General features: G+C 48.4%; 1 protein-coding gene across 7 annotated transcripts in view; it reads left to right on the top strand.

The window, feature by feature from the left end:
- TRERF1 (transcriptional regulating factor 1) overlaps nt 1–17,868 on the top strand; it is a 199,048-nt gene that overhangs the window by 65,105 nt on the left and 116,075 nt on the right. For all 7 annotated transcript variants that reach the window (XM_059938685.1, XM_059938689.1, XM_059938684.1 and 4 more), the window contains one exon: nt 15,477–15,559. The gene's annotated coding sequence lies outside the window, so the exon portion shown is untranslated. The remainder of the gene's footprint in view (nt 1–15,476; nt 15,560–17,868) is intronic.

The raw sequence follows: 17,868 nt of genomic DNA on the forward strand, positions 1-17,868 counted from the left end.
TGCGTGCTGGCTTTCTCTAGTTGTGGTGAGCGGGGGCTACTCTTCGTTGCGGGGCGCCAGCTTCTCATTGTGGTGGCTTCTCTTGTTGCGGAGCACGGGCTCTAGGCGTGCGGGCTTCAGTAGTTGTGGCACACAGGCTCAGTGATTGTGGCTCGCGGGCTCTAGAGTGCAGGCTCAGTAGTTGTGGTGCACAGGCTTAGTTGCTCTGTGGTATGTGGGATCTTCCCAGACCAGGACTCAAACCCGTGTCCCCTGCATTGGCAGGCGGATTCTTAACCACTGCACCACCAGGGAGGTCCTTGGATTAGTTTTCGATTTAGAAGAAGGGTAATATGTATTGGGGTGGCAGCGATCCATCACTTTCCAGTGGCCATCTGGACCTTTCTGTTTGGTGTGGTAGGCTGGCAGCATTTCCTGTCTGCCCCCAAGCTCCATCCATCCTGCGCGATCCTTGTACCTATAACTGCAAAAAACTAGGTTAAACTTCACTCTTCCCAGAAAAAGAGTGTTTTATGAATGTCCTGGATATGGGAAGGCTCTGAATGCTGCATTGGAGCTCTCTGGCCCTTCGCCAGGTGATGGGCTAGAGATTGCACTGGTGGAAGGAAGCTGCATCTTCTTCTTTAGGGTGTATAAATCTTACGTTTATCTGCACGACCAGACTCCTTCTTCTGAGGGACAAAGACAAGCACTAGAAGATTTGAGTTGAGGATCCAGCAGAATATTGGGTGTGGGGGGCATACACCCCGTATATGAATTTTGGTTGGACTTATGAAATTGGGAGGTAGGAAGGGGAAGCTGCAAGCTCCCGGGTTCTGGTCCTGCCCCTTTTTGTGGGTGGCCTTGGTGGCTTACTTCCCCTCTCACAGCCTAGCTTCCTCATCTATAAAATGAGACTTGGACCACAACCCTGGGCGGGGGGCGGGAGGGGTGTGTTTAAGGCTCCTGGGGATCCATGTGTATGTGATCTCCATGGTCCCTTCTAGTTACTGACATCAGCATAGATGGCTGCATTTAAGTTCACTGCTGTCTTTGGATCAAATACCAGATATTTGGTGAAACCATGGCTTCCTTGATATGCTGGAAATGAAGGTGACAGTTTTTTAAGAAAAGTAAATGTTTAAAAAATTTTCTCAGTGCCGGTTACTTTAGTAAGTGTGGGGTTTTTTTTCTTTCTTCTTCTTGGTCTTAACCTGTAAGCGATTACAAGATCAAACAAGTTTCAGTTTGAGTCTCTCCTGCTTTACAGTCTGAGCTTGTATCACGTTGACTTATCACATTTACTTTCAACTAGTCTGGCTGTTCCGGGGAGGCCTTATCAGCCAACTGTTCAGGCCTCAAGGTAGGAAGACGTGGTTTCGGGCAGTTTGGAAGCTGGGTTTTCAGCATCGCTATAGACCTGGCCCCTCTCCCCACTTATCTGCAGACCCCACCCCCTGCCCCCCAGCCTGACTCAGTGAGCTGTTTGTTATGCAGCGATCTGCTTGGGAAGATTGTCTGAGTTCCAGCCCCGTCCCAAACCCTTGCCTCTTGCCCAGGACCGGCTACATTTGCTGGGCCCAGTGCAAAATGGAAATGGGAGGCCCCTTGTTTAAAAATTACTAAGAATTTCAAGATGGGGACAACAGAGCATTAAACCAAGCTGGGGGCCCTGTGAGCCTGTGAAGCTGGCTCTGCTCTCCCGTCTTCCATTACCAGGGCCATGGAGATTTATAAAACACATTTTAAGAGTCATTATAAATTCCCTCAGAAGGAATTTGAGTTGTTTCTGTCATGGCCTGTCTGATTCAGGGCTGCTGTCCTGAGCCACTGTGTGTTTGGAAAATCATGCCAGCCCAGTGGGGAGGGTTTGGACAGTGTCCATGGGTGCTGATGGGAGGCGCAGAGAAGGATGGTTTACAAGTGGTTGCATTGCCCAAGCAGCCCCGAGGATATCGGGGGCCCCCTTCTTGTAGGAGCACCATTTGTTTGCCTTTTAAAAAGTCTTTTGATGGATAAACAAAACGTGGTTTATCTTTACATTGGAATATTATTCAGCCATAAAAGGGTATGAAGTACTGACACATGCTACAACATGGATGAACTCTGAAAACATTATGTTAAGTGAAAGAAGCCAGACACAAAAGGCTACATACTGTATGGTTCCGTTTATGTGAAATATCGAGAGTGGGCAAGTCCATAAGATAGAAATTGGTTGCCCAGGGAAGAGGAGAAGGACTGACTGCTAATGGATATGGCTTTTTGGGAGGATGATGAAAATATTCTGAAATGAGGTGGCGGTGATAGGAATACAACTTGGTGAATATGCTAAAAACCACCGAATTGGTCAGTTTAAAGGGTAAATTTTATGGTTTGTGAACTATACCTCAATTTTTTAAAACTAGAAGGAAAAAAAAGGTCTTTCGAGGGCTCAGCATTTAACTCTCTACCCCTCTGCCCTTGGTGGATGTCGCTGATTCAGTGCAGGAGCGGCCGTTCTCTCCTTCCACAAACCCCATCCCTTTTCTTCCTGCCTCACCCTTGGTCACAGATAATCTTTCCAGCATCCCTCCCGCAAAGCCTGTTTTCCAGGAAAGATCTTTTGGAAGTATTCATGCTGAGCAGATATGCGGCTGCTCTCCCGAGGCATTTGCATATTAGCTTCTAAAGGGAGAAAGCTTTTCGGTGAGAGGAACAAACGTTTAATTTTAGAATTCCAAGTAAGAGCAAGTGTGTGTGAAAGGTTATTACTTTTCACAGGATGGAGTGCTCTCGGTGGTTCTGGAGCTCCGGGGTGGCAGGTCCCCTTTCCACCCATGGATCCGGCTGACCCCAAGGCAGGGCCAGGTTGGTGGTGAGTGGCAGGCTTAGAAACATCCCTTCAGGATGATCATCTTTGCCCAGACCCACCCAGAATTCCTCTAACATTTTTCCAGAGAGGGGGGCATTTTGACTTTGGGGTGCTGCTGGGAGGAAACACCCTTCCGGTCAGGTTTCATTTCTGCTCTGTGGATGTGCTTGGTTCTTGAATCAGGTGGGCCCGATTTGAGACAGACCCTTTGCCTGGCTCTTTTCTGCTCTTGTCCCTGACAGTTCAGCACTACTTGTCCTTACCCAGTGCTCCTCCACCCCCCACTTCCCTCTTTACATCTCCTGCTGCCTTCCCCCGCCTTCCCTACGGTCACAGCCCCGTCCTCCAAGACCTAATGTGGTCCAAGTTCAATCTTTCTTAGAATCCCCTTTAGTCAGTGTTAAGCCCTCTTCCTTCGTATTTTCTGCGGCTCTTGGATTCCTGAGACCTTTATCTTAATCATATTTGGATCTTCAGTGCCTGATACGGTACTTGTATACAGTAAGCACTTAATAAATGCTTCTGGATTTCACTAAACCAAGACTGTGTTTGGCCCTGTAGGGAAATGGGGAACAATGAAATCACAGAGGGAGGTGCTGAGGAAATTATAAGCCTCAGGAATGAATTGATGAGAGACAAGAAAAGAGCATTTGTGATACGAAGGGCTGGAGATGGGGGCACCTCAGAGCCTCACATCATGAGCTCAGGGCATCTCAGGAGCCACCGGTGGAGGAGCTGCTTCCGTGGAGTATCCTTTCCTGAAAGATCTCTTGGATTTCAGGCTTCCACCCTTAGCCAGAAGGACCTGCACGAACAAATATTTATCGTGTCTATTGTGTGCCAGGCACTCATCTAGATTCTGCCACTTGGTTGGAGCTCCGTTGGGTGTGGATTTGGAGGAGCACAGGGCTTTTGAATATGCCCTGCCTGGGCTGGGAGAGTTGCTTTTCCCTGAGCCTCTTGGGTTTTCCCCGGATTCCTAGGGATGTTAAAGTCCCAAATGATCGCTCATAGGAAAAACGCATTGGTGCTTCTGTCTTAAACACTGCCATTCACGTCCTGCCTCTGAGAGGAGGAAGGGAGTGAGAATAAGACAGGGCTGCCCTTTCCACCCCGTGCATCTGGTGGACGGATGCGGCCTTGGCTCTGTCCGTTAGGGTCCCAGCATGAGATGGCTGGCACATGCAAAGGGTTTACTGGGGACACTTTAGTGAGGGGGAGGTATTTAGAGAAGTGTGGTCAGGGTTAGGGAGACCAAAGGGAGGCACCGCCAGGGTTGGCAACAGTGGGAAGCTGTTCCCTCCCCTTAGTCAGGAGGGCGGAGCTCCAGAGTTGGGGAGATGGGGCCCCTGACAATAGCCATGATGCTGAAGGGACACAACTGCCACCAAATTGTGGTGAAACAGAAGGAAGAGGGGAATAAATGCTTTGCCCACTCCAGCTGGAAGCTTAGGGAGCCCAGTTGCTACAGTAGGTGGTCCAATAAGGGCAGAGAACTGTGTGTGCCTCTGTGTGTGTGTGCCTCTGTGTGTGTGTGTGTGTGTGTGTGTGTGTGTATGTGTGGTTGAGAATACCCACCACCCCCTGGCCGCCTGGGCATTCCAGTGCCCTGCTGGCTCTTGCATCTCTTAGGTTAAAGAAGAAAGTATGCTGTCTGCATCAGCAGGATGGGCACTGGGTAGTTTTGACTGTAGCAAGAGTGACAGATAACATTCATCGACGGCAGGCACCCAGCATCCTAAGCATTTTCCATGCATCCTCTAGTTTAGTCTTCACAATAGCCCCAGCAGGTAAGTACCGGTATTATCCTTATCTTCATCCCAGTACTGAGAGAGTTAGTAAGTTGCCCTGTCACACAGCTAACAAGAGGCGCAGGTGGGCTCAGAGTGATTCTGTCTGAGTCCTGAATGCATACATGTACCCCCCACTGCCTCTGGTTCTCCTTCCTCCGCAGCGGGGCCCTACCCACCCTATGGTCAGTGCCACGCGTGTGCTGGTCCCACTGCCTGGGATGGTCTTCCCACTTCCTCTGCACTTGACCCAATTGAATCCATTTTCGAGACCCACCTCAGATCTCACTTCCTCCGTGAGCCCTTCTCCAGTCATTCCAGCCCCCATGCCTCCCCGTCGCAGGCAGTGGCAGGGAACTGCCCACCATGCCCTCAGGGTGTGTTCTCGGCTGTTCTGAGTGTGTACATCTCCTCAGTCTCCACGAAGACTCCAACTTTCTTCCATACAGATCTTAGGTCCTGAGTTTTCTTGGAACTCTTCCCTCACTCCAAAGTTTTAATCGAAGAGACTTCAGTAATTATTCCAGGGTTCAGGGAACCAACAGCAATGGTGCCCATGGACCAACAACATAGGGGAGATGCCGTTACCACTCCAGAGCCTGAGGGAACTTCTTCAGAGGGAGCTGCCGTGGAGCCCACAGAGGGCTGTAGCCCTGGGAGAGGGGCCACGCGATAGGAGATGATGGATTGGAGGATTGGTTTTCTACTTGGTTAGTAAATGCCCACTGAGAGCCAATAGGGAGGGTTTTTTAAAAGGAAAGAGAGTAAGCTGGAGATGAAGTCACAGGAGCATATGGTCTCGTTGAGTGTCTGCAGGAGAGATGATGGGCATGTAGCCCTGCCTGAAACAGCATGGTGCTTTCACAGAGCTATATATCTCCCCCGGTCAGATGCACGCGCCATCAGCCGGGTGGTCGAGCCCAATGGAGGTGGACGTGTGAGCAGCCAGAATTGTCGCAGGCGGGCTTCCCTGGTGGCGCAGTGGTCAAGAATCCGCCTGCCAGAGGGTGGGAGGGAGGGAGATGCAAGAGGGAAGAGATACGGGGATATATGTATATGTATAATTGATTCACTTTGTTATAAAGCAGAAACTAGCACACCATTGTAAAGCAATTATCCTCCAATAAAGATGTTAAAAAAAAAAAAGAGAATCCGCCTGCCAATGCAGGGGACATGGGTTCCAGCCCGGGTCCGGGAAGATCCCATGTGCCACGGAGCAACTAAGCCCCGCGAGCAACAACTACCGAGCCCATGCGCCACAACTACTGAAGCCTGCGCGCCTAGAGGCCGTGCTCCACAACAAGAGAAGCCACCACGATGAGAAGCCCACGCACTGCAACGAAGAGTAGCCTCCGCTCGCCGCAGCTAGAGAAAGCCCGCACACAGCAACGAAGACCCAACACAGCCAAAAATAAATAAATAAAATAAATAAATTTTTAAAAAAAGAAAAAAGAATTGTCACAGGCTTCCTTCTTACAGGACAGGAGTTGATGCTAGTCCAATGGCCTCCTGGAGGACTTCCCCAAAGGCCTCACACAGGCCACAGAGGCATCGGAGTGGAGCACGGCCAGTCTGTGTCTCGGCAGTTTTGAAGTCTCACAGTTCTTTTGAAATGTCTCTGGAGGGTCCCGGAAGTTTGGATAATTGGCAAACGTCCTTCACCTTTGGGGCTGACATCAAGGACAGGGCTATGCACCGTGTCCCCGCCCCCCCTCAAGCATCACCCAAGGCCACTTGGTGTTACACAGGGAGGACCTCAGCCTCTCTCAGTGTGGTGTTGCTTAATCTCATTTCTTTTTTCTCTATTCCTATTTTTCCACCCACTCCTATTGGCCTCGACCCAACTAGACACTGGAAGGGCTTTCAATTGTGAATTGTGGGGAAGCAGTTGGAAGGATGAGTAGCAGATGAGAGGCTGAGAACCCTTCCCTTTTGGGCCTCTCTGTGTTGGCCCTTGTAAATTTTGCTAAGTGTCTTTGGATTTTTCTTTCTGCTGAGCCTTGGATGTGCTAGGAGATGCTTCAGACATCCCAAGTGCCTTTTCCTCCCCCGAACTCATCACACACCCTACGAGCCCCGGGCCTTTGAGCTTGCTGCCTGGAAGACGCTCTCACCCCTCTGCTTTGCCTTGTTAGGCTTGGGGAGCAGTGGGGACTGTGGAGAATTCCACAGTTTATGCTCCATTGCAATAGTTTCTGGGCTCCTGATCTTCAAGTTGTGGGTCTGAATGTTACTTGGAGTAGGCGTGGCTGCTTGCCTTGGCAGAGACTCAGGAAGGAAACAAGTAGGGGTGGGTGACACAGCCTGGGTAGAAACTTAGAGGCAGGGGGGACCAGAGGAGACACTTGGGAGAGCACAACTGCTCCATGTGGCTAAAACTCGGGGAGTAAGAAGAGGTGAAGCTGAGGAGGCCAGATGGGTCCCATAAGGGACTTGACCGCTGTGCTAGGGCATCTTTTCTACATCTATTCCTGGGAACTGCCAGGGCCTGGGTGTGGCTAAGGTCAGTTGTAGTGGTAGATTCGACCCTTAGGCAGGCTGTAGAAGCCAGGGCCTGCCTGACTGGGGAGAAATCTTGCATTTTACAAAAAAGGAGATGTTTCTACACACCAGACTGGGTCCTGCTCTGGTGCCTTGGCTTCCTGATACTGTGTACGTTTCAGAGATCAGATAATGCTTTGGTTCAGGTTTTAAACTTTCATTATTCCTTTATTTCATAAATAAAACATAATAAAGATAAGCAAAGAGGAAAGGGAAGTGAAATTAACCTCACCCGTAATCCTACCACCTAGATATCATTTACATTGAAAACTTGGGTATGGAGACTTCCCCAACGATTTTCTGTATTTTACAAAGTGGAAACAAACCGTAGGTGTATTTTGTAACCTGCTTTGTTTTATTATGTGTGTGTATGTACGTGTGATTTTTTTTTTGATTTATTTATTTTTGGCTGAGCTGGGTCTTCGTTGCTGTGCGCAGGCTTTCTGTCTAGTTGTGACGAGCGGGGGCTGCTCTTCGTTGCGGTGCGCGGGCTTCTCATTGCGGTGGCTTCTCTTATTGTGGAGCACGGGCTCTAGGCACACGGGCTTCAGTAGTTGAGGCGTGTGGGCTCAGTAGTTGTGGCACACGGGCTTAGTTGCTCTGTGGCATGTGACATCTTCCCGGACCAGGGATCAAACCCGTGTCCCCTGCATTGGCAGGCGGATTCTTAACCACTGTGCCACCAGGGACGTCCCTGTATGTGTGATTTTTGTCCCATTTAAAAAATATATGCTTGCCCAAAACTCAAACTGAAGGGTATAAAGAGAACCCCTCCTTCTCACCTCCCCACCCCATCCCCTAATTCTACTCCTCAGAGGTAGCCCTCTTTAAAAGTTTCCAGTAAATCTTGGAAGGCATTATGCTCAGTGAAGTAAGTCAGACAAAGACAAATACTGTGTGATATCACTTATATGTGGAATCTAAAAAAATATAACAAGCTAGTGAATATAACAAAAAGGAAGCAGATGTACAGGTAACAAACTAGTGGTTACCAGTGAGGAGAAGGAAGGTGGGATGGGCAAGATAGGGGTAGGGGAGTAAGAGGTACAAACTACTAGGTATAAAATAAGCTGCAAGGATATATTGTACAACACAGGGGTTATAGCCAATATTTTATAATAACTATAAATGGAGTATAACCTTTAAAAATTGTGAATCACTATATTGCACACCTGTAACTTATATAATATTGTACAGCAACTATACTCCAATTTAAAAAAAGTTTCCTGTACATCCTTGATTAGGGAGAAATTTGGAAGGGATCATGTGTGTGGAAGAACAAATTGTAAATATTGGATGCTGTGACTTGTACAAATATTAGGTGTCATGTGTTGGTCAGGAGAAAGGCCAAGGGTGGATTTGGAGGGACTAGGAAGTAGTTTGTGGTCAGGGAAGGGACTTTCAGTAATCGGTATTGTAGAGGTTCAGGAAAGGGGGAGATGGAGAATTTTGGAGGCCTGGGTTTTGTTTGGATTTGTCCTGTGGATGTTGGTGAGAGGCAGGGTGAGTAGAGGTGAGTGAGACTGTGGGCAGGGGCCAGATATGGTCCAATCTTACATCCTAGGCGGGGTTGGGGTGGAGAGGGTGGCAGGTGTGCACATGAACATGAGACTTGACAGGAAGCAGTGACAGTAATTGATAGATATTTATAAAAATACCCTTGCTTGACACAACAAAAAGTCGGCAACTCTGTGTTGGTCCTCCAAGTTAAAAAAAAAAAGGTTTTAACAATTCAGTGAATATTGAAAATCTGAACGAGACTGCTGATCTGGACGGGGAGTTGTAAATGTCACATTTGGTTCTGGTTTTGTGACTGGCTGTGTGGTCTTGGGCTGCACCTTAATTTCTTTAGACCTCCCTGTTTTCTTATCTGCAGTAGATCAGTGGTCCTCAACCCTGGATGCACATTAAAATCACCAGGAAACTTACAAAAAAAAAAGAAAGAAAGAAACCAAGGTCAGAACCCCACTACAGTCCAAATGTATCCAAATCTCTGGGGGTGGAGCCTGGAAATTTTTTAATGCAGCCAACGTTGAGAACCCCTGGATTAGGATCATCCTATTTGCACATTTGAGCCCTAAAATGTTATGATTCTATGTATTATATCATACAGTTTTGTTCCTTTCAAATACTGTGCACAAAATGTTGTAAACTTCTTACATATGAAGAAATTTTCCTTTTTACAAAAAAAAAAAAAAAACTCCCCATAATTCTCATTAGGCCAATGGTATAATGTCAATGTCCTTCGTCCAGTAAGTCAGAATCATAAATGTAGTAAAACATGAAATAATTAATTTTTGACCAAAGACTTGCAAGTGTGGACTTTAATTTCTCATTCCCACATTTTAAAAAAGGTACTGACTGCAGGCCTGAGGCCACCTGCATTCTTAAGGAAGACCCTGAAAAGTTCAGAGAGAAGACGTTACTGGAAATGTTTTTTGCTAGAAGAATTGGGTATACTGTAAAGTTCCAAATTAGGCGGTCCAGTTTAGGGAGTCTTTATCGGATCTAAATTCTACATGGAGTAGGAGGTGTTTAAAGAGACTCAGTGCTGTTTTATCTTCACTATTGAAGTTTTGGGTTTTGTCTCTTCCTAAATGAGTCATTTTTTTAAAAAGGAACCTAACTTGGGGAGGTGGGGAAACCACTGCCGGAGGTGCCGAGGAGGGGCGGGCACTGAGGCTGATAATCAAGGGACCGAGTTTACAGTTGGGCGGTTCACCTGGGAGGGGTGGAACCAGGGACCCGCCTGCGGAGGGTGGATCAGGACCAGTGGGACACAGTCTGGTGGGGGGTTGGGTAGTAGAAATGGCATTGATATTGTTTATTAATTTACCAAGTATTTTCTGGAGCACACCCACCAAACATACAGCCTGGTATCAAGGCTCAGTCCACACGTGCTAGGAGATTAAGAACAAAAGGGAAGGAACCTTCTAGTTTTCACTCCAGTTGGGGACACAAATCATGGAGGTCAGGCGTGTCTGTATTTCCCTGCCATTACAAGTAAGTGAACTGAGGTTATGGTGCCCCATACCAGTGTGAACAGTACAAATGAAAATGTTAGTCCCAGGCAGGATTTCAGAGGAGAAAACATGGCAGCCTGGAGACCCCATTGTGGAGCGCCAGGGGGCCTCGTGAAACATACACTGGGTTCAACAAGACATTGGTCGAGAGCCCTGTGGGATCTCCGCACATCACTGCCTCTTTCTGTGCTAAGTGCTCCCAGCTGAAAAATGATCTCACACACCTGAGTCCCCCAGGCCCCTGAGAGCTGTTCAAAACGTCCGCTGCCCTTGATGCCTGGGGAGGGAGGGGAGGGACAGAGAGTGGGGAGGTGCTGACAGGCTCCATGTGGAAACCAGAAAACCAGGGCAGCCACATGGGATCGGCCCACGTGCTTGGGGTGAGGAGAGGAGCACAGGGCAGGTGCTCCCGACACCGGGAGCAGTTGTATGTGTTTGGAATGTCGGCCAAGCACACTCCCTTTATTCCACGCTGCCTTCCGCCCCCAGGAGTGCTCATTTTCATCTTTTCTGAGTGGTGTCAGCCTCCTGCAGTTGTGCCTACATGTTTTCTAAGTTTGTCACAAACTTCCTGTTTGGGTCTGGTCTGAGGCTCGAAGCTTTGTGTGTTTTGAAACCCTGGCATTTACAGAGGTCCAGTGCTTCTCTCTTCGTGGCCATGGGGTGGCCCTTTTGTCCTCCTCCCTTTAGCTGACTTTGGCCATCCTTCTTTGCAGACCTTCCCCCTGGGAAATGCTCTGTAGCTTCTGCACTTGTTCCCCTTAGGGAGGGTTGAGAGTCGTGAGATCTGAAGGAGGGAGGGGAGCCACGCTTACTGGGCCCCTTATATAATGCCAGGCGCTGCGCTGGATGTTTTCCTACATTTCTTGTTTTATTTAGGCCTCGCATTAGCTCATGCAGAGCCAGGCTCAGAGAGGGGAAGTGACCAGCCTAAGTTTGGACAGCCACTGGGTGATGAGGTCAGGATGTGATCCCAGGCTTGACTCCAGAGCTCTTGGTATTTCCACTGTGTCACAAGGACCACACTGTGCCTTTGGTTCCACTGGTTTGGGGGAGATCTTGATTTCTTATTGGGCATCTGGTGGGCAAGCATCACCTTCCCCTCCATAGATTCCTCCCAGACCCTTGTTATTCAGATGCTGCCCATTCTATCTGCATGGGGTGTGATTTGATGACCCTTGAGTGCCTTGTTGACTTTCACCATTCTCAACCATCCTCCTTCTGTGACCCCAAGAATCCCAGAATTGTATGGTCCCTGGCTGACAGTCAAAGTAGATTAGAGCCAACTCCCAGTTTCCCAGAAATGGAGTATCCTTTCTCTTCCTTCTGCCATTCTGCTAGTCACCATGAACTCCACTCAGCCAGATTTGGACTGCTCACATTTTAAGCTCTTCCCTTGAAGAGGGAGGAAGATAGGATATCTCTGTGTGTGAAAGCATGTACCTAAGGAGGGTTCCCAAGACCTTGAGTATGTAGGAGCAGGAAGGAGGGGAGAGCTACATCCAGCCACCCTCCCTCTTATTAGGGTGACTGTTATAGGGTGTCAGACTCTGGGTGCTCCTGCAAAGGAAGAATAGTTACACTTCCAAAACTTCAAGAAGGCCCTGTGTCCCTTCCAGTTACCATCCCAGTTCTTTTGTATTTTCTGAAAAACTTCTAGAAGTATATCATCTGTGTTTCATCAGAATTGTTTTGTAGATCAAGTAACATTTACCATTGTAGACTCTGTGTTGAGCAGTGGGCAATTCCAAGCATTCAACGCATATATTAATTACCTTCAAGGGGTGTGCCATCTACACGGAAACTTAGCAAATGGAACAGTTGCCAAGAGAAGCTAAGTGCAGTGAACTCAGAAGAGCAGGGATTGCTCAGCAAGCTGGGGCGTGAGCAGGGCGCTCAGAGGGGTGGAGCTATGGGGATGGGGTGGGGAGGAATGTCCTGGCATTGGGGCCTTGAGGGGTGAATGGAAAGGGGAGGAGCATCCTGGATGGGGTGCAGTGGAGTGTGCGTGTGGGAAGCAAGATCGAAGAAGGAGCCCTTCCAATTGCATGGGACGGGGATAGGTAAAAACAGTGCTGTGAACTATTATAAATACACTCCACATGTTCAACAAGGAGAGGAGATCGTAAAAGAGGAGAGAAGTAGAAGATTCCAATGGAACGTTTAGAGCTGAAAGATATAACATTCGAAATAAAAAACACTGCATGAGATTAAAGCAGATTAGACGCCAACTTGAAGACATAGCAACAGAAACTATCCAAAAAGAAGCACAGAGATATTTAAAACAAAAACATAGCATTGACAACTTGTGGGACAGTATTAAGTGGTCTAACGTATGTGTGATTGAAGTCCCAGTGGGAGAGGGAGGGGAGAGGGAAAAATATTTGAACAAATAATGGACAAAATTTTTCATAATTCCATGAAGACTATAAATCAGTGGTTGGAAAACTGTGACTTACAGGCCAACTATGGCCTGGTGCCTATTTTTGTAAATAAAGTTTTATTGGAACAGGAAAACAAAACAGTGTTGTAAGAAGCTTCATTCGGATGTATGCCCTGTAACAGGGGAATGCTGGGAGGTGAGTTAGAAGACATTTATCACATTGAATTTTGGGAATGAAACGTTGAGGCCTTGGACCAGGGTGGTGGCATGAATATGGACAAGAGGAAAGAGAGATGGAAGATTTCAAACCCCAGCTCTGCCACTTGCTACCTGTGTGACCTTGAGCAGGTGACTTCATCAAACCTTAGTTTCATCAACTGTAAATAGACACTCAGAACACCTCACAGGACTGGTGTGTGAGGGTTTTAACTTGGGTCGCACCCAGCACACAAGTGTAATAGGCAGGATTTGTGACTGACTGGGAGGAATTAGGGGAGTGGAGAGTGAGGACTCAGAGGGGCTCAAAGGGCTGAATCTGGGGGCCTGGGTGAGTGATGCAGCCCTGACAAAAAAGGGATGGAGCTGTTTGGGGTCGCGGAATTTTTCAGTTGGAGGAAGACCCTTCTCCTAAATCCGTGCTGCCAAGGGCCTGTCCCAGAAACCCATAGCCACGTGGATTGTGTGTGTCTGAGCCCACGGCCTCTCATTTCAGCTGGGCCCTCGGTGATGCTGGCCGGCGGCTGGCTCGCTCTCCCGTCAGGGTTGGCACTTCACAAGGCGAGGGAGGTACGTGGGGCACAGAATTTGAGGAGGTACTCGGTTTCAGGGCTGACCCTGCAGGATGTTCCCCACGGTCCCCACTCCATCCAGCCCCCCTCCCTGTCTTCCCTTCGTCACTCAGGAGACCTCCTGCCATCACTGATTACTGACAAGGTCCCCTCGCTCAGCAGCGAGCTCACTCAGGTTCTCGCCTCCCTGCCTCGTGCAGTTATCCCCATCTGGGCTCATCCCAGCTTGGTTTCCTTCCCCTCAGAGGAGGACACACCCCTCCTCCTCTTCCTGGCCAGAGGGAACCTTCCTGCTGCACCCGGGTGCCCGTGCAGCTCCTGGGACCTCAACCGCTCCAGTCACTCTGATGTAGTCTTTCCTCAAACCTTCACCCCCTCTTTTTCTCATTCCCTTTTCTCCTTCCCTCACAAGACGCCTGGAAAGAATCTGCCCTCGGGTTTTGCTCCTTCGCTGAGGCAGCCCGCTCAGGTTGGCTTCTGCCCGTGGGAGGTGTGACTGGCACAGGGGAGGGACCTGGTGGGTTTGCTGTGAGGGGCTCCTGCTTCCACACAAGCTGTCCCCTCTCAGGTCACCTGTGGCCTCCATATTACCACACCCAACGGGCACTTCGGTCCTTATCTTTCTGGACCCTTTGCTACTTTTGACACCGTGGACAACTTCCTCCTTCTTGCAACTCTCTTTTCTCTTGGCTTCTTTCAGTCCGCAAATAAATCTCTCAGCCACTATTACTTAAGCACCTACTATGTGCTCTGCTCTGGGGCATACCATAATTCCATGTCCCTGCTTTCAGGGAGTTTCTAGTCTAGTGTGAGGAAAGAGGGATAAAAATATAAACAAAAGTCAGGTGGTGATGAGTACTACAAAGAAAAATACAACAGGGAAGGAGGATGGAAAGGGTGCTGGGGTTGTCAGGAGGGTCTCACTGAGAAGGTGACATTATCACAGAAACCTGAAGGAAGTGAAAGAAGCCTAGTGGAACAGTGTTCCAGGCAGAGGGAAGAGCATGTGCAAAGGCCCTGAGGCAGGAGCCTGCTTGGGATGCTTGAGGAAGCCATTGTGGCTGGAGGAAATTGAAGAAGGGCAGAGTAGGAGAAGAGGTCAGAGAAGAGGCTGGGACAGGTCATGGAGCCGTGTAGGACATTTCAAGGACTTTGTCTTTTACTCTGAGAGATGTAAGATGCTATAGGAATGTTTTGAGCAGAAGAGTGATTTTTAGGCTGGTGTGGGGAGCATGGTATTTTGGTCTTCTAGGGCTGCCATAAAAAAGTACCACAGACTGGGTGGCTTAGACAATAAAAATTTACCATCTCACGGTTCTGGAGGCCAAAAGTCCAAGACCAAGGTGTCTTCAGGGCCATGCTCCCTCTGAAGGCGCTAGGGAAGGATCTGTTCCAGAGCTCTCTCTTAGCTTCTAGTAGTTTCTTGGCTTGGGGCAGCATGAGTCCAGTCTTCACATGGTGCTCTCCCTGTGTAGGTGTCTGTGTCCAAATTTCCCCTTTTTATAAGGATACCAGTCATATTGGATTAGGGACCCACCCTACTCAGTGTATGATGTGTGAGCTCATCTTAACAGTTCATTACATCAGCTTCAACCCTATTTCCAAATAAGGTCATATTCTGAGGTCCTGGGGTTAGGACTTCAACATAGGAATTGCGGGGAGACACAATTTGACCCATAACACAGTTCAACCTGCATGATACGTGGATTATAGACAGGCAAGGATGGAAGTAGGGGGACCAGCTAGGAGGTTATTGCAGTATTCTAATGAGAGAAGCTGCTTGGACCAAAGTGGTAGCAGTGGAGGTGGATACATTTTGCAGATAAAGCTGGCATCATTTGCTGATGGATTGGACGTGGGGTGTGAAGGAAACAGGGGAGTCACAATGACTCCTGGTTTGGGGCCTGAGTGACTAGAAGACTGGAATTGAGTGTCTTTCTCTCCTAAGTCCTCTCCACCCTCAGGGACCTTTCAGGGCCCTCCTCCCGGGCAGGTCCATCCACTGCTGGGTTCTTCAGGGCTCCATCCTTGGCTGCCTCTCTAGTCCCTCCCTGATTGATATGATCTGTCCCCATGTTGAAGCCAGATATCCTGAATGTGCTTTCTGGGTCACCCCTACAGGCCCCGGCTCTGGAGGATGCTGAAAGAGGAAGACACGGAAGCAGGACGACCCTGAGAGATTAAGCCTCTTAATCGTGAAACAGGTAGCTTCTCCGACATTCTGGGTGTTTGAATGCTTTATGATGAAGGGGTCATAAAATCGTTTCTTTGATCCATATGGTGTGGAAAATGCCCCACAGAGGGGAGGTCGGCTGCTCTGGGCCTGGACACCCATAGGTGTCCGGGAAACGGTCAGCGCTTGTGGTTTCACGTATTGGAATTCACCATCACTTGGCATGGGGCTGAGGGCATCCTGTCTCTTGACTTTGCAGAGTTGTTGCAGATAGTGAAGGATCCAAAAGATGTTCATGGATGGTAGCTTCTAGAAGTGGGAATTAAACATCTCTGGAGAATTGGTACAGAAGGCCACTCTGAGAAACTCCACAGAGCCTGTCAGAGGCAGATTCCTGGACCAAGGAGCCTTTGAACTGGCCCTGGGGCATTTCTAGTGTTTTTGTCAGCTCTAGCCCTGTGTTCTCTTTCCAGGCTCAGTTTGTCCCTCTAGAAAATGGGCACATAGCTATGATTCCTCTGCCAGATCTCACACAGAAGCTGTCTGGATGGTCAATAGGTTTGTGTATAAACAGAATTTTTTTTTCTCTTCAGTTTTAAACCCTGGTCTAGCAAGAGATGACTATTTCCCACAAATTCTTAGTGACGGTGGGGAAGCAGGGTGGTGGTGTCTAATTTGATTCTTTCGGTGCGCACAGGTTTTTTTTCTTGGCAAGTTCCACACTTTTCCTGTTTCTTCTGTGAGACTCATAGTTGATTGCTTCTGTTTCTTTTTTATTGTGCCTGATTTTTATTTAATTTTTAAGCCACTGTGTCTTGGGGTTCCAGTAGGAAACAGATGGTTCAGTCAAATGGAGTAGTCCAAGAGTCTCTACTGAAGGAACTGCTTATAGTGGCATCAGCAGGGTTAAGAGAAACCAGCACGGGATGTTGAAGCATCCCAGGGTTAGCAATGTCAGGGAGCTGTTCCATACCTGGGCCTGAAAAGAAGAGGGAGAGATTGGTTATCAGAACTGGAAAGAGAAGCTGTACAGAAAGGCTATCTCTGGTAGGAGGCAGTCAACCTACAGCAACATGGCCAGGAAAGAGCCAAGAAAATGGATATCCTCATTGAACTCCCTGTCAGTTCTCCCGTCTCCTGATGGTGCCTCCCATTGGCCATACTCAGCCAGAAGCCAGGAGGCAGGGAGCATATTGAAGCTGTGCAGAGATCAGAACCTCTAGGGGTGCAAGCTGAGTGGAGACAGATCAGGGATGGGTATCAGAGCACAAATGGAAAATATCTGACCAACCAAGAGATGCAGATCGCTTGGAATATATTAAAAGGGATGTTTCTACTTTAGGACCAAAAGGGGGTTTTTCGTTTGTTTGAGTGTGAAACTTTGCAGTATTGGGTCAGCTACATAGAACCATTGGCTGTGAGGGCTGGAAGGAGCACCAGAAACCCTCTAATCAAATTTCATCCTTCTTATAGTTGAAAAGACCCAAGGAGATCAAGTGACTTGCCCAAGGCCACTCATTAATTCATGAAAGTGTTCCTTGAAAGCCCATTATATTTTCTCAAGAAAAACAACACAAAACCACTTGAAACAGGACCAAGCAAAATCTGAGCAAGTGCTAGGAAAAAGCTGTGGATGAGTGCTTATTTCCAATTTATCAGTTTGGATTACTTGGGGGTTGTGAATATCATAAAACTGAACTCAAAGGGGCTCCCACAGCACAGGGGATTAATTAAGTGGCTTGTACTAGCAAAAAGCAGGGATGGGACAGACTACAGGGTGCATGTGAGACAACAGCTCAACTTGTCATCAAGAGTGCAGTTTCTTCCCATCTCTGTGCCGCTCCTCCATGGTATCAGTCCATCCTCAGGCTGGCCTCTCTCCTGGAGGCAGAATGGCCACAGAAGTTCCTGGGCTTATTGTTGCACATCCCTCTGGCCAGAAAGAAAGAAGCATCCCTTGCCGTAACTCTTGAAAGGACTGAGAAAGTGTCTTTCCCAGAAGCCCCTCCCCAGCAAACCAACCCTGCATTTCATTGACTTGAACTGAGTCATGTGCTCATTCCTTAGCCCGTCACATTGGCCAGGTGAACGCCCTCTGTTGATTGGCAGGGATGGGAGATTTTCCTGATTGGCCTATCCCTACACTGGGGAGTGTAGCTTTCCTCAAAGCACCAGGGTGGGGGAAGCAGAGCTCTGGGTACTGTTGAGGGAGGAGGGAAATGGACATGGGGAGAGTGACAGTGGACATCCACTGTACTGTATCATCTATAGAGACCTTACGAATTTGGGCTAATTGTTGGGGTAACAGTGAGAGAAAACTCACTCTTAACTAGTGAAAGT

The sequence above is a fragment of the Balaenoptera ricei genome, chromosome 11, assembly GCF_028023285.1.
Source record: "Balaenoptera ricei isolate mBalRic1 chromosome 11, mBalRic1.hap2, whole genome shotgun sequence".
NCBI classification, from domain to species: Eukaryota; Metazoa; Chordata; class Mammalia; order Artiodactyla; family Balaenopteridae; genus Balaenoptera; species Balaenoptera ricei.